At 39.9% G+C, this 13427-nt stretch overlaps 1 long non-coding RNA gene across 1 annotated transcript in view; it reads right to left on the bottom strand.

The window, feature by feature from the left end:
* The window catches only part of LOC141956381 (uncharacterized), a 41087-nt gene extending 29370 nt beyond the window's left edge, over positions 1-11717 (bottom strand). Inside the window, exon 1 of the long non-coding RNA XR_012632901.1 lies at positions 11606-11717. This is a non-coding gene — a long non-coding RNA (uncharacterized LOC141956381). The remainder of the gene's footprint in view (positions 1-11605) is intronic.
* Between the last annotated feature and the right edge of the window lie 1710 nt (positions 11718-13427).

Raw genomic sequence — 13427 nt, 5'->3', positions numbered from 1 at the left:
GGCATAAGGTCATGAATCATGATAAACACAGCAGTATAGGAATTTCACACCTTATAAAATAATTGTTTACAAGTAATAGCAGTGATTACTCCAACACATTTCTGCAAAAAAAAGGGGAAAAAGTTAATTAGATATGCAGACACGGTAATTAGGCTGTAGCCACTACCAGTTATCTCTTTACCCAGCAGTCTAAGTCTTCCTTTATTCTTCTGCTGCTTTTTCTCCAAGGAAGCTTAACCCCCTGCAATCCTACCAAGAGGAGAAACATCACTTAAACACCCTGCCCCTGCAGCACAAAACCCTAATTCAGTTCCTTTCCTTGCTCCCCAGGAAGAAACAAGCCAAGGGGGTGCCTTGCAGGGTATATTCATTTTGCTTACTAGCTTAAGACTAGTCAGACTTGGAGACAATCCAAACTGTTCAGTCTCGTAGCCCTCCCTTATGCAATTGCTCCAAGCATAAACCACCCCACTGGGAGCAGGCTGTCGGAAGATATCCAGCACTCGTGAGCCTGTGTGTCCTTTCGATGTGTGTCATGGATGGCCAGCCACACAGAAACACCAGAGGCACCACCTGGGAAAAGGTGAAGAGCCACTTCCCCAGCCCCCCTGTCCCAGTCAAGCAGAGATCAAGGGCAGATGACCTGTGGCACATACCGCCAGGGCACAGAAGTAGCTGCTCAGTCACATTTCCAGCCTGGGCTGCCACTTATCAGCTGAGATGCAAGGACCCTAGTTTAACCAAAAACCTGCTGTGGCATTCCCAGGCTACAGTTTGTGTTTCCTTCCACTCCAGCTTAGCTGCAAGTACCATCATAGTTAAAGTGCAAAGGCAACAGTTTTCTGTCTCCCCATACAGCTGTTCACCCCCAATGTGGGGTCACAACACACAAACTCCTTCTAGCCCTGCAAGTGTGCCTGCACCACACTGAAGTACAGCGGTTCTCACTGTTGTGCAATGAGCTGTGTGATGTCGGACAGGGTATGTTCTACATGCCACAGACAAATTTCTCTCAGTCTTTTGGCAGCAAAGATTACTCACAGGCTCAGACTTTCTACATTTGGAAGAATTCTCTTTAAAGCTGAAAACTCGACACAGGGACTTTCCAGACCCTTCAGAGCTATTGGAAACAGCAAGAGCATGTGTCCTCCTCCACTCTCACCAGTGAGATATTCAGGAGTTCCTTTGGGCTCATCTTAAAAATACCCAGAGCATAAAAATAAGCTGTGCTTGAAGGTCAGTTAAAATGTAATCTTGCAAACGGTGATGAAAGTGCTCTGCTAGACACAGCTGAGAGTAGGGGCTGGGATTTATTTCCCCACACCTTCCATAAGGCAGTACTTATGCCGATGGCAAGGGGAAGACAGGGAAGGATTCCAGAGGGTCAAATATTGCAGATCTCTTCCTTTCTGTGTAGGGACTGACATAGTGGCACCGTGCCTACAACAACAAGGTCCTGCTCCATGACCAGGGATTCATAAAACTGGGTCTAAAATTGGACTAGATGATCTTCAAGGTCCTTTCCAACCTAGATGATTCTGTGATTCTGTGGGTCACAGGAAACAACAGCTACACCTTCCCTTGCCATTCAGCCACAGGATGGGTCCAGCTGCTGTTGAATTTACAGGTTCTCTGCAAGGAAGACTGCTATGGCCTGGCTGCCCCACCAGTGCTGTCATCTGTAGCTGGAATATAGCACAACAGGGAATGCAGGCATCCGTGAATTTCAGATTTCTATTTCTTCCTGCAAATTAAACCCTTTTATAGTTATATTTCTCTAAAGATATTCTGGGCATTAGTATTTGTTCGGCACAGCTGTGAGAGGCTTCTTTGACTTCATATAGAAGTTACATCTGCTATATTCACCATCTGCTATATTCACAGGAAAGTGTAATATATAAAAATAACATTAAGGTGGAGATAGCAACTGATTAAATGAAAGAAGATTAAAATCCTTGTTCTGGGGCAGAAGAAAATAATTACTTTTAGTGGTTGCTGCTTACTAGTAAGTTTGATTATTTTATGGTTCCCATCTCTTTACCCTTTCCTGTTTAATTATTTTCCCTTATCAGTCATTTAGAGCCTAAGGACCTTCAAGACTGGCTTAAATCAGTCTTGTCCTCTTTTATGTTTTCTTGTCAAGACCGCTGTTATCTACTGCTTCTTCCATCTGTGGCTTATTTGTTCTGCCAAGGCAACAAGCTTCTCTTTGTCAGCTCCCCAAGGTCGCCTCTGGGACATCTTCCATATGTGTAACTATATCCAAAACCAATGACTCTAAGGTCACCTGCAAAGCCCTTTGGCTTTTACAAGGCTTTACCTCACATCTCCTCTACTCGCTCATAGAAAATCACAGTAACTTGTACATAAAATGAATGTGCTAAAACCTCTGCCTATTTGGCAGTCCTTGGAATGTGGTTTTCCTGGAGGAGGAACTGTATTCTTCAGCTATGTCTAGACTGGTCAAACTAACAGTGTCTGAGCACAGGCCCACCACAGTCACCCATCTTGCTGAATTGGTAGCATGGGCTCTGCATGGTTTTGGCTTAGGCCAGCTCACTCTCTGCCAAGCATTACGTGGACACTGTTCGAGTTTGGACATTAGGATGAGCCAAGGCCCATTCCCAATAGGCAGCTGATGGGTTCAATGTTGTCTGGGGGAGAAAAATGTTTAGCTGTATGGACATGAGCTCTGTCATGGAGCAGGCTGATGTCCTACTAAATGTTACTATAAAACTGCAGTCCTTGCAACAGGGATTGCCCATGCCCCTGAGGATCTCACCCATGGCTGAGATCTCAGCTTGCTGCCTGAATCTCAGTAACTAAACAATGGCTATGTTTTTCCCTTTCTAAGATTTTATGAGTGCATATGAAAGAGCATACAAAAATTTTTGCCTTCTTTTTTTCCTCACACTACTTGAGCATCCCTTTCTTAAGGTACAGGGACACCTCACTTAACACTGTACGGAGAAGAACCAATTCCAATCTCCCTTTCATTTGAGAGAAGCCAAGAGGAAGGATCAGAAGTCTCTACTCCCATTCCGCTTGAGCCATCTGAATTACCTTTGGTGACTCAAGAGTTAACAGGGAGCTGCCGAAAGGTGCCTGTGAACCTTTCAGGTTTCTCTTAAGAGACCATGCTGGAGCAGTGGGAGCTGGAGAGAGCCTGACTCCAGAAGAGCTGTGCTGCAGGAGAAAGGAGGGTCCTCACAAACTCTCAAAGAACATCCTTAAGACAGGGCAGCCGTAAACAAGTTGCAACAGGGAAGGTTAATGTGTGAGGTGGTGACTTAAGGCAAGGAAGAGGCAACAGAACCAGTGGCTGCAGAACTTGCAGAGGGCACTGCCATGGCTCTGGAGGGAGTAGGGTGTCAAAGAACCCCTTGGTGTGATTGCAAATAAAGCTGTTACTCCCTCCAGTAAGGCCTCTCTCTAAGGCCAGGGAGGAGAAGGAAAGATCAATAGGCACCTGGGAAGTTATCATCTCTCTCTTATGAGGCCTTAGAAAGGAGAATTTGGTGACAAAAGCCACAAGAAAGGAGTAAACAAAAGCGAGAACATTTGTGCATGTCCTCTGTTGTCAACAAGACACACTTTGATGCCATTCTCAGGCCAAACATCAGGTGCTGGAAGGCAAAGGAAAAGACTGATGCCTGGTGGAGTGGTCATCTTGTTCTTTGCACACCTCTGACAATAACACATGGAGCTTTTGCTGCTGTTTTGTTTTAGAGACAATAAAACCAAATAGGGACGAGGAGAGTGTGCTTATATTCTTATCTAGATTCTGTTTTTAAATGAGGAAAAATTAGAAGAGTAAATAAAATATCTCTTAACTGGGATTCCTAGTCACATCATCCCTTCCAACTCCCGGCACGGAACTGAGCTCCGACATCTTCTAAACACCATTTCTTAAACCCTCCCAGCCCATGACTACAATACAGTCAATATTTAGGAGATAGAAATTGTTTATAAAAAAACAATTTTATACCCGTGCCCTCATTCTGCCACAATTAAACACCATTTCCCAAGCTGTGCTGAGATCACTGATGGTATCAAGTGCAAACAGGACAATAAATTATAAAGACATATTAGCATCATTTGCCTTTAAAAGGCACAAAAGCACACACATCAATGCACTCACTCATATGCAATTTTGCCAAGCATTAAAGACAAAGTTATTTTTAAGCTTCTGTCAAATAGATGCATGACTGCCATGAAGATGTTTATATGTTAAATTGTCTATTATTTCAGATCTCTTACTCTTAAATATCTACTTTTTATTTTTAATTATTTTTTCCAATTAAATTTTGAAATATTCACAAAGGCTAAACACATTTAAGCTTGCAGAGAAGCACATTTAAGGTCTGATAACATTTTGCTCATGTAAGTTTGAAGAGTCACTACTTTTTCAGAGGCGCTGCTCTTACTACTGTGCTGGCATCCACCCTGATAAATCTACACACACAAGTAGCTAGCTTTCCTCCATTGCATCCAACAAGAATATGCAAGCAAGTTAGGCTCGCATGCAGAACAAGTCATGAAGGCTACTGTAGGGGCTCTAGTTTAGAAAGCATTCTTTACACTACCAGTCCTGAAATGAGCAGAAAGGCAGTTTCTCAGGGGAAGTTCATGGCCTCTGCATTTGAGAGATCAGAATAACACTGCTGCTCCATTCCTGAAGTGCTGATGCAATATTTTCACTAGAACTCTTGCAGAGAAAGTCCAAAGGAAAAAACCCCTAGATTAAATTTCAGTGACACTAAATCAAAGTATGAATGCTTAAAACAACTCAAATGCAATTTTGTGCTTTTCTACACAGATATTACCTTGCCATCCCATAATACAAAACCCATTTGTTTTCACTGATGCAGAACCTTGTTGTAGAAATGTCATTACAGCAAGAAGCTGCATCAGGGAGGATATCAGGTTTTCCTTTGGATTTAAGTCTTGAAAGGTGGACATGACATATCTGCACTGATCCAAAACACATGCAGGCAGTGTGTGACAGCATATGCCAGCTGTGTTCACTGTTGTCACAGCAAGCTACCTTCACTGCCTTACCAGTACTTTCACAAGGAAGTAGACCTGTATTTAAAAAAAGATTTGCAAAGTGCAAAATATTTTCTAGGATTAACATATCCAGAAAATGTCCAGAAAAGATCTAAACACACAAAGGAATTTTATATATATATATATATATATTTCTGGTTTTAAGAAACTAATTAGTCATGTCCTTCCAAGGTTCCTTGGCTCAGCTCCCCAAGCCTCCACATGCAGCAAACCTACCATTCATCTGAAGGCATTGCCAGCAAAACAACATAGGGTTCAACTGCTTTTAGACAAAAATTGCAAACCTTTCCTCTTAAAAACCAACCCCACCATGGTAAGAGTGACATTCACAAAACTGACATCTCTTTCACTCAGTTAAACCTCATGAAAATAATAAAACCTTAATCAAAAACTCTGAAACTTTGCCTGAAGCAGAATGCTTGAAAGAGATGAAATCCAAAGATTCCTTGATATCCACAAGAGATTTGATTACAGTCAGCAATGTTATGCAGCAGGCGCTCAAACGCTGCAGTGATGGGTGGGAGCATTCACGCGCAGGATGGATAAACACTGAGAAGCAGAGTCCCAGACATGTCACCTCCTGCCGCAGAACATCCCAGAATGCTTTGGTTTCCCTTAAGGTGGAGAGAGGGCTGCTGCAAACAAGAGAAGTATGTGTGTGTATTTGTGTGTCCTTGCAGACACATACGTACGAGTGGTCTGCAGCATCTGAGGTAAGTTAGGTAGTTGGTGTTACTCAATCGAAGGCAACAAAACTCTTGGTAGAGTGAGGCACTCATGAGAATATAATAGACACAGGATGTGCCAAGCAAACAAGCTAAGCAAAGGCTTAACCTCAGAAGATAGAATCTTTCTCCAAGATGTTCAGGAAACCTGGAAAAATCCTACTGACCTCAGTGTCAATCCTCCTGATTAATAGTTTGTGAAAAGTCTGCTACAGTCCTGATTAAGAACATCTCAGAATCTGAATCATATTTTACAGCTGTTTCTGCAGTAAAACAGTATGTGCAGCCAGAAGCGAGTATCTCGCTGCTTGTGCCATTCTGAGTGGTGTCACAACACTGCGCATTCTCAGTATTATTATCACTGTTTCATTTCATTTTATGGACCTTACTTCTTAAATTGTTTCCATAGGCCATTTCCTTTTTTTTTTTTTTTTTTTTTCCCCCATTGATTTATAATCCAGGACTCAATTTGAAGTTCTATTTGAAACTTCATAAATTATTCTACATCAATACTCTTGAACTTGATTTATTCACCCATCAGCTTTCTTAGACATTACTACAGCAGTAAAAGCTCTTGTGAAGTAGAGATCAAATTCAAGACATACTTCAGCTACAAATAAACCTCTGCTTAGCATGATACTAAGTTAGTTTTGCAGTTACAGATTACAAAAATTATCTGGTTCCAGCAGCTTGCCAAGTTTAGGAACTACTTGCCTGCTTTTCACTTTCAAACAGAAAATGCAGACTGGTTGAGGCTACACTTAGGTTTTAGGATTACACAGAATTTACAGTCAAATTACAAGCCTCTAAGAACAGGAGGTGATAGCACTGACAACAGCAAAACCTGAGCTGTGCAAGATGGACTACTATGAATAAAACAAATACAAAAATTGTAGGTACGGCTGGAGTGTTCCTTCAGACCATATGGGCTGTTAAAAGCCCTGCAGTAGACTGCCATTTGTGCCTCAAGTTTGGTTCTTTTAATTTTGGGCTATTGCCAAGCTGTGACTTACCTTTGCTCTCCAGCTGCTTCTGTTACTTCTGGTTGGTCTGCCATCTCTCTCTGGCAATGTAGTAGTCTGGTTATTTATTGCTCAGTCCCTCTGCTTAAGGAAAGACTTGTGCCTTCCTGCCAGATGAACAGAGCTAATCTTCTTTTCCTTGTTTCAGCAGTTCCACAGGGACCATCACCACTGGTGCTGCTGTTCTCCCTCCACAGTCTGAGTTTTGTGCAAAGGCTTATTGTGCTCTTAAACCCCCTTAAACATGAAGTCCCAAGGGGCTCAGCCAAGGCAGAGGGAAAAATATCCTTCCACTCCAGGTAACTCTCATCTCACTACAAATTACATTTTTCATGTTGCTGATAGCTACTTTTTATGCTAATTGCAACCTTAAGGTCCTTCCTAGCATCTTTCCTACCAAGAATGCATAGAGAAACCTTAAAGAAGTGGGGAAGAGAGATTACAGGGAGGGGCGGAAGGGGCACTACTACTGGAAAGGGACAAAATGAAACTGCTGTGGGACAGAAGCACGCAAAGCACTATAAAAATTGGGGGTGTTTTTATGGGGACCAAAGGTCACAAAATTGGCAGAGAGTTGAAAGATCACATAAAGATGGGCAAGCTGGCTCCATGCCAGAGGAACTGGAGAGAGAAACAAAGGTGGTTTCCATGATTGCAGGATCACCATTCCAGCAAACATAAACTGAAAATGAAGCAGGACAAGAGGCTTGGGGGTGGATGAAATGATTGCACTTAACACAGAAAGAATATGATGCTCATTTAGAGATGACAGTGGAGAAGAGCTGAAGTGTAGGGGTTAATTTATGAAAGTGACTTGCAAAATGCTTCACTTCAGCAGTAATGTCATTAATAGGCTAACTTGTAGTTTTGAAGATTTTCATCCCACTGTTACTTCTGGCTTTCTATTGCATGGCTCTTGGCTGGTATTCTTTGCCTGGTTCATTACACTGATTTTTGGCCAAGAACTCTTGTAGTTGACTCACAGTTCACTGAGGTTTAAAATAAATAGGAAAAAAAATGGGGGAGGAGGGATATGTGACATCACTGGTGATTAAAAGGTTCTTGGTGTGTTCTGAGAAAACATTCAGGTCAGAGTAAACTGGAAACAGAAAAATGGACTTTCATACCTAGGTCAACTTAGAAAACAGTTCTATACAGAAAGCAGTTAATTATCCCAGATTTTTGATCCCACCCTGTTTGTGTAGAGACTCAATTTAGGTTTACATCAGTATTAGTGGGTTAAATTTGTAATAGGTTTTTTATGTACCCCAACACAGAAGGGCAGTGACTCAATTACTTGACTTGTCCCTACCCGACATCCTTGTCTTGCTCAGTGAAGCCAGCCTGAATCCACAAACTTACTTTTCCTGCCTTAAAAATCAAATCAAAAGTGTGAAAGAAGTGAAAGGGCAAATGCTATAGAAATAGTAAAACAAAACAAAAGCCTAACAAGACTGCTGTTTTTCTCTGGAGTTTTTGTTTGTTTAAAGATCAGAAACAAATCTACTTAAGATACAGTATATATTATAAGGTAGCTCCTAAGAGTAAGGGTGTCTCCATTTTCAGTAAGGAATTCTAACCTAACACGCTGCCAAGGGTTATCAATTTTCAACTTATTTGCTGAAAACTAAATACAGTCATGAATAATGATTAGACCTTGGTCTTTGAAGGATGTTAATAGTTAGAAAAAGAACCTTCTGCTACTACGTTCAGCCTATAAAGGATTACTCTTTTATTAGTGTAGCTCAGGGATTAGTAGAAATGTTTGTCTAATGAATGCAGCTACTATATTTGAGCACATGCCTGAATAAACTATTTGTGGACTGAAACCTATCTATTTATAAGTACTTCTGAATGGTGCAAAAGCTATCTGCGTTGCAATGGCTTTTGCATAACAGTAAATATTTTATTGCCATTCACATTGAGAAATTCATCTCATTAGCTCTCAGAAATAAACTGGCAATCGCATAAAATGTACAGGATGGACTTTCCTACATCAGCCTGATTTGCTTATAGCTTTTTAGTGCAAAAAAAGGAAGTGTTACTGGTTTGGCAGTTCTCAACGTGGGATAGGCACATTTTTTATGTGCACTTGTGTACAAAAAATGTCTTCAGAAATGCAAATTGAAGCACTTCTTGAAGTAAGTGCTATCCATGTCTGTCTTAATTCAAGTTAACCATCAAAATTTTGTGATAAAATAATTTCTAAAATTCCACTCTGTTCATTCTTCAGCCATAATACAATGTCAATTCTATTACTATCTGAATTTAAAATGCTTCATAAATGGATGAAATCAGTTTTGTAATGTCAGACATCAATGGAAATCACTTATATGAATAAAAAAAAGAAAGCTACATAGGTTAAAAAATATCTTAAAAATATGTTTACATATTTTTAAAACTAACCAGTAGACAAGAAATAAAAAGCTCTCTGGAAAACTGAGTTGAAACAAAGAGAGCAGGAAGTTCAGAGTTAAGGCAGACAGCATTTATTGTTATTTAATTACAAAAGCAAAGTTTTTTTTCCCTGAACCACAGTGAACATTCAGCAAAGTCACAAATTTAGAAGATCCATGTTCAGGCTGATATTTAGGCCTAACTTTGTCAAATCTGAATAGGACACTGAAAATAGGGACTTTGAGTAATGTAGGAGAGACGGAAAGGCTCTATCTGGTTTTCTGAGAGTGTTTAACACATTCACTTTTCAATTCCAGCACCTTTAAAAGTTTCTTCAAAAATACACCCAGAATAACTAGTCATTTTTGAAAAGGAAGACAATCAGTCCTGTAGTCTGCACATAGATTAGTGGCAAGCATGCTTGAAATGCACAGATAGGAGGGTGACGTGTTCAAGTCTCTGTAATACATACTGCTTTCATGAGATATAAGTGGTATAATTTACAGGAAAGTACACCTTCAGAATTAACAACTCTTTCTATGACACACACGACTGTATACATGTGCATGCTTATACATGCATACATATATGTATACATACGTACTTACACAACACACACACAATATAAACAAAAAAAATCAATTTCTTGAAGTAATTTCTGAAACACAAAGCACTTCATTTGAGTAGTAATCACACTGAAAACAACTCCATACAGTTGATGGTAATTTTTTCCTCTATAGAATAAGATTTTCCTATCAAATTCCAGTTTATTTTTAAGTTCAGAGAACCCAAGTTGTACACTATCAGCTGTTACCTTTTCCCTATTTCGTACGCACTTCTGGTACAGAGCTCTGCATGAATGCAGATGAAGTTAAATACTTCTGTACTATTTTAATTTGCATTGCTCTGGAAATAGTGTGAGTTTTTTTAGCTTCCTTTTATCACCTGAAATACATTATGTCCATCTGTACTGTTATTCATACAGTCATTGATATTGAGACAGAAATACTGAACAGAAGAGCTAAGGCAAAATAATTTTTTTACTTTATACCTTCTTGGGCAGTACTGCTCCAAAGCAGAATAAAGTTAATACCTGTTTTTTCTGCCTTATTTATTTTGAAAATAATTAGAGGTGTCATTTTAACCAAGGTATGTACACATCTGAAAGGTAAACTCGTAAATGTATCCTCTGTATTTGCATATAAGCCATAATCCATATTTAGATCTGAAAAATTATTCCAAGCTCTATTTCTTTCCAAGGCACTTTTGGTACAGATCTCTGTATGAACGATGGGGTGAGAGCTGCCTGCCTTTCTGAATGTACCAGTCAGTGGGGTGGAAGGCACATCAAGGACAATGTGACGTGGAACACAACATTTACTGGCATTTATTTGGGATGACCTGCCTGAGTCAGTGTGGCCTCACTGGCCCTAAGAACATTCACTTCTGCTCATGAGTAATGTCCCAATCCAGGAAGACCTTTTAGCACCACACCCGCCTGTGTACGCTTCCTCTGTGTAGACAGAGCCCTCTGGGTGAATCAGGAGATCTTCCCTGGGTTCTAACCACCAGCGGCTCAAAATACACCATCGGTTTAACCATATTAGGTCAAAGACATATAAACAAACCGTCTTAGGCCTTGGAAATAAATTCTTTTTCATACATCATACTTCCTTCAAGCTTTATTGGCTTTATACTCATCTTCAGAATCCTGAGACAGCTGCTTTCCCTGTCTGGGTAGGCAGAAATTTTACCTCTGTTTCACACCAAATTAGCTCTAATGGCAGACAGATTACAAAATGGGTAATCTCTAATACTTCTAAAAAAAGATTGGAAGTACCTGAAGTTCTACTGTGAACATTCCTGTGAAATATTGCTTAATCAAGTCCATGCTACACTAAGTAATCATTATTATACAGCTGTACATAGAGCACCTGAAAATAACATAGATGTTTTAGAGGCATCTGTAGATGTGACAACTACACTGGGAAAGGACTGTCCAGTTTCGCTAAACCATTCGGCAGTTGTCATGGGAGTGATCTAAGTAAAAAACATTTCCATGTTAGAAGACAGATGCTCCCTGTAAAATGGAGATCTGGAAAATCTGCAGTCTGTTCAGGAAATGTTCCTTCCTCTTTCCATACCAGCTGACAATCAGAGCTTTTATAGTAACATTGTCTTCATGACAATGGTCTCCTAGGTCTATTCTGAACTCAGGCTGCTGGCATGATCACAGAAAATGAGTACCATACAAAACTAAGGTGGCTTTTGTATCTGTACAGTTTTAAAAGGCCCCTGTAATGAACTTCCAAATAAGTGGTATAGGCTCACCTGGTATCTGAGAAAGATAAAAATGCCACTAATACAAAGAAAGAGGTAACAAGAACATACCTGGCTAAGAGACTTACATCAGGCAGTCTCATGAATGAAGTGGCTGAGATCTTCTGGGTGATTATCTGTTCAGAAAAGCCTGTGTCTCCTGAAGAGTGAGCCAGCTCCTGCCTCTCCATCTTCCACACTGTGTATATCGTCTGTACATATTTAAATTGTGTACTTTCAACTCTCTGCAGATATCTCCTACTTTCAACTCTCTGCAGATAATCTCCTACTTTCAACTCTCTGCAGATATCTCCCCTTTATCATGACAGGAGAATAGGTACTGTCATAACACTAGCCATCCCACTCTTCAGGAACACACTGTCTGTGGATAGTAGGCTTTCCCTGTATTAGGTGAAAGACAAAGTTGTTTTATTTCACACATCTGCTAAGAGAGGGAGGCTAAAATGAGGAAAAAAGGATCTATGCTGAGAAAATATGTGAAGTATTGCAGGGGCGAGACACTGGAAAAGCAGAATGACTTGTTCATATGCCCACCTTAGGCAAAGAAACAAAAATCATTTTCAAAAGCAAAAAAATCAAAAGGCAGAGGAAATAAAGGCCTTCTCACAGACCTCGCTAATATTCTGTATGAAATGTTAACTTCCCATCTATTGTTATTAAATGCTAGGCAGAAGCCATTTCACAAAAAGAACTGTGGCTTCATGTTCTGCAACTCCAAACTTCAGTTATAAAAGTGTCTCAGGTAGACTCAATGGAAATTATTTTCTTTTAAATCGAGGAAACTGAATTCAAGTCTCATATTTTCAAGTTGATAATAGGGATATAATTCTGGTTTAAAATTTGCCATAATATCCAAAGGAAAATGGAATATTTTTCTGTCACCCTATGACTCCATACCTAAACCATTTCTTCCCAATAAAATTTAGTGCTGGGAACAAAATAATAGTTTTAAAGATTTTTTTTTTTTCTTATCCTTTGTGAATAAGGTAAATCACATCAATGTAAACTTATGAAAAGATAGTAGTGGTGGAAGTCTGTCACAAAATTCACAGCCTGTTTTTTTCAGTGAGGTGGGCCCCTCTCTATACATATAAGCAAAATCTCCAGGAGGAGGAGGACCTCCAGCAAATTCACTCTGCACAAACTTTAACTCCTTGTCCCTTTCTGGGCCGTTTCAATGAAGAGGTGTTTTGGAGACAGCTCTCCTTGACTAGCAGGTAGACCCATTGCTAAGACTATTTTTTGTGGGAACCTCATGTTAAAATGCTGGCAGCAAATAATTTATTCCCCATTCTAAGAAGCTTTACAAGGATACAAGGCTTCACAAAGGCCTCAAGATGGTTTCCCCCTTTAGACAGCAAACTAAGCTTTACTGCTGCTTCAAATCTCATTAATTGTTTTCCTTTTACCTTCCAACTTTCTCTTTAGGAAGAGTATTCTTCCCCTTTAGTAACGGTGTAGTTTTAATGACCCCACCACAGACAGTGCATACCCAGAATATAGATAACCACATTTTTGGAGACTGCATCATTCTCATACACAAAGGCCAAAATCATGATATGAGTGAGGAAACTATTTTGCATAGGTTTCTGGAAAACCCTGAAAAAAATCCTACTTTTAAAGAAGAGCTGTAGCAAAGATGCTTAAAAATGGAACGATGCAAAGTAGTTTAGATGAAAATAACTTATTCAGGTCTACTCAGATGTCAGTATTGTAGTTTAGACTGCTGTTTTATTGCTGCCTCAGTGTGGGGAAATCCGCGTGCCTGTAAAAGGCCGAAATGAAAAGCTAGTCTACTGCCCATGGGACACAAGCTATCTATTTCTGAAAAATGTAATAATGCTTCAAGTAATAACTGTTTGTAAATCCTAAT

This window comes from Athene noctua, chromosome 1, assembly GCF_965140245.1.
Source record: "Athene noctua chromosome 1, bAthNoc1.hap1.1, whole genome shotgun sequence".
NCBI classification, from domain to species: Eukaryota; Metazoa; Chordata; class Aves; order Strigiformes; family Strigidae; genus Athene; species Athene noctua.
This window is presented reverse-complemented; position numbering and strand designations above follow the sequence as displayed.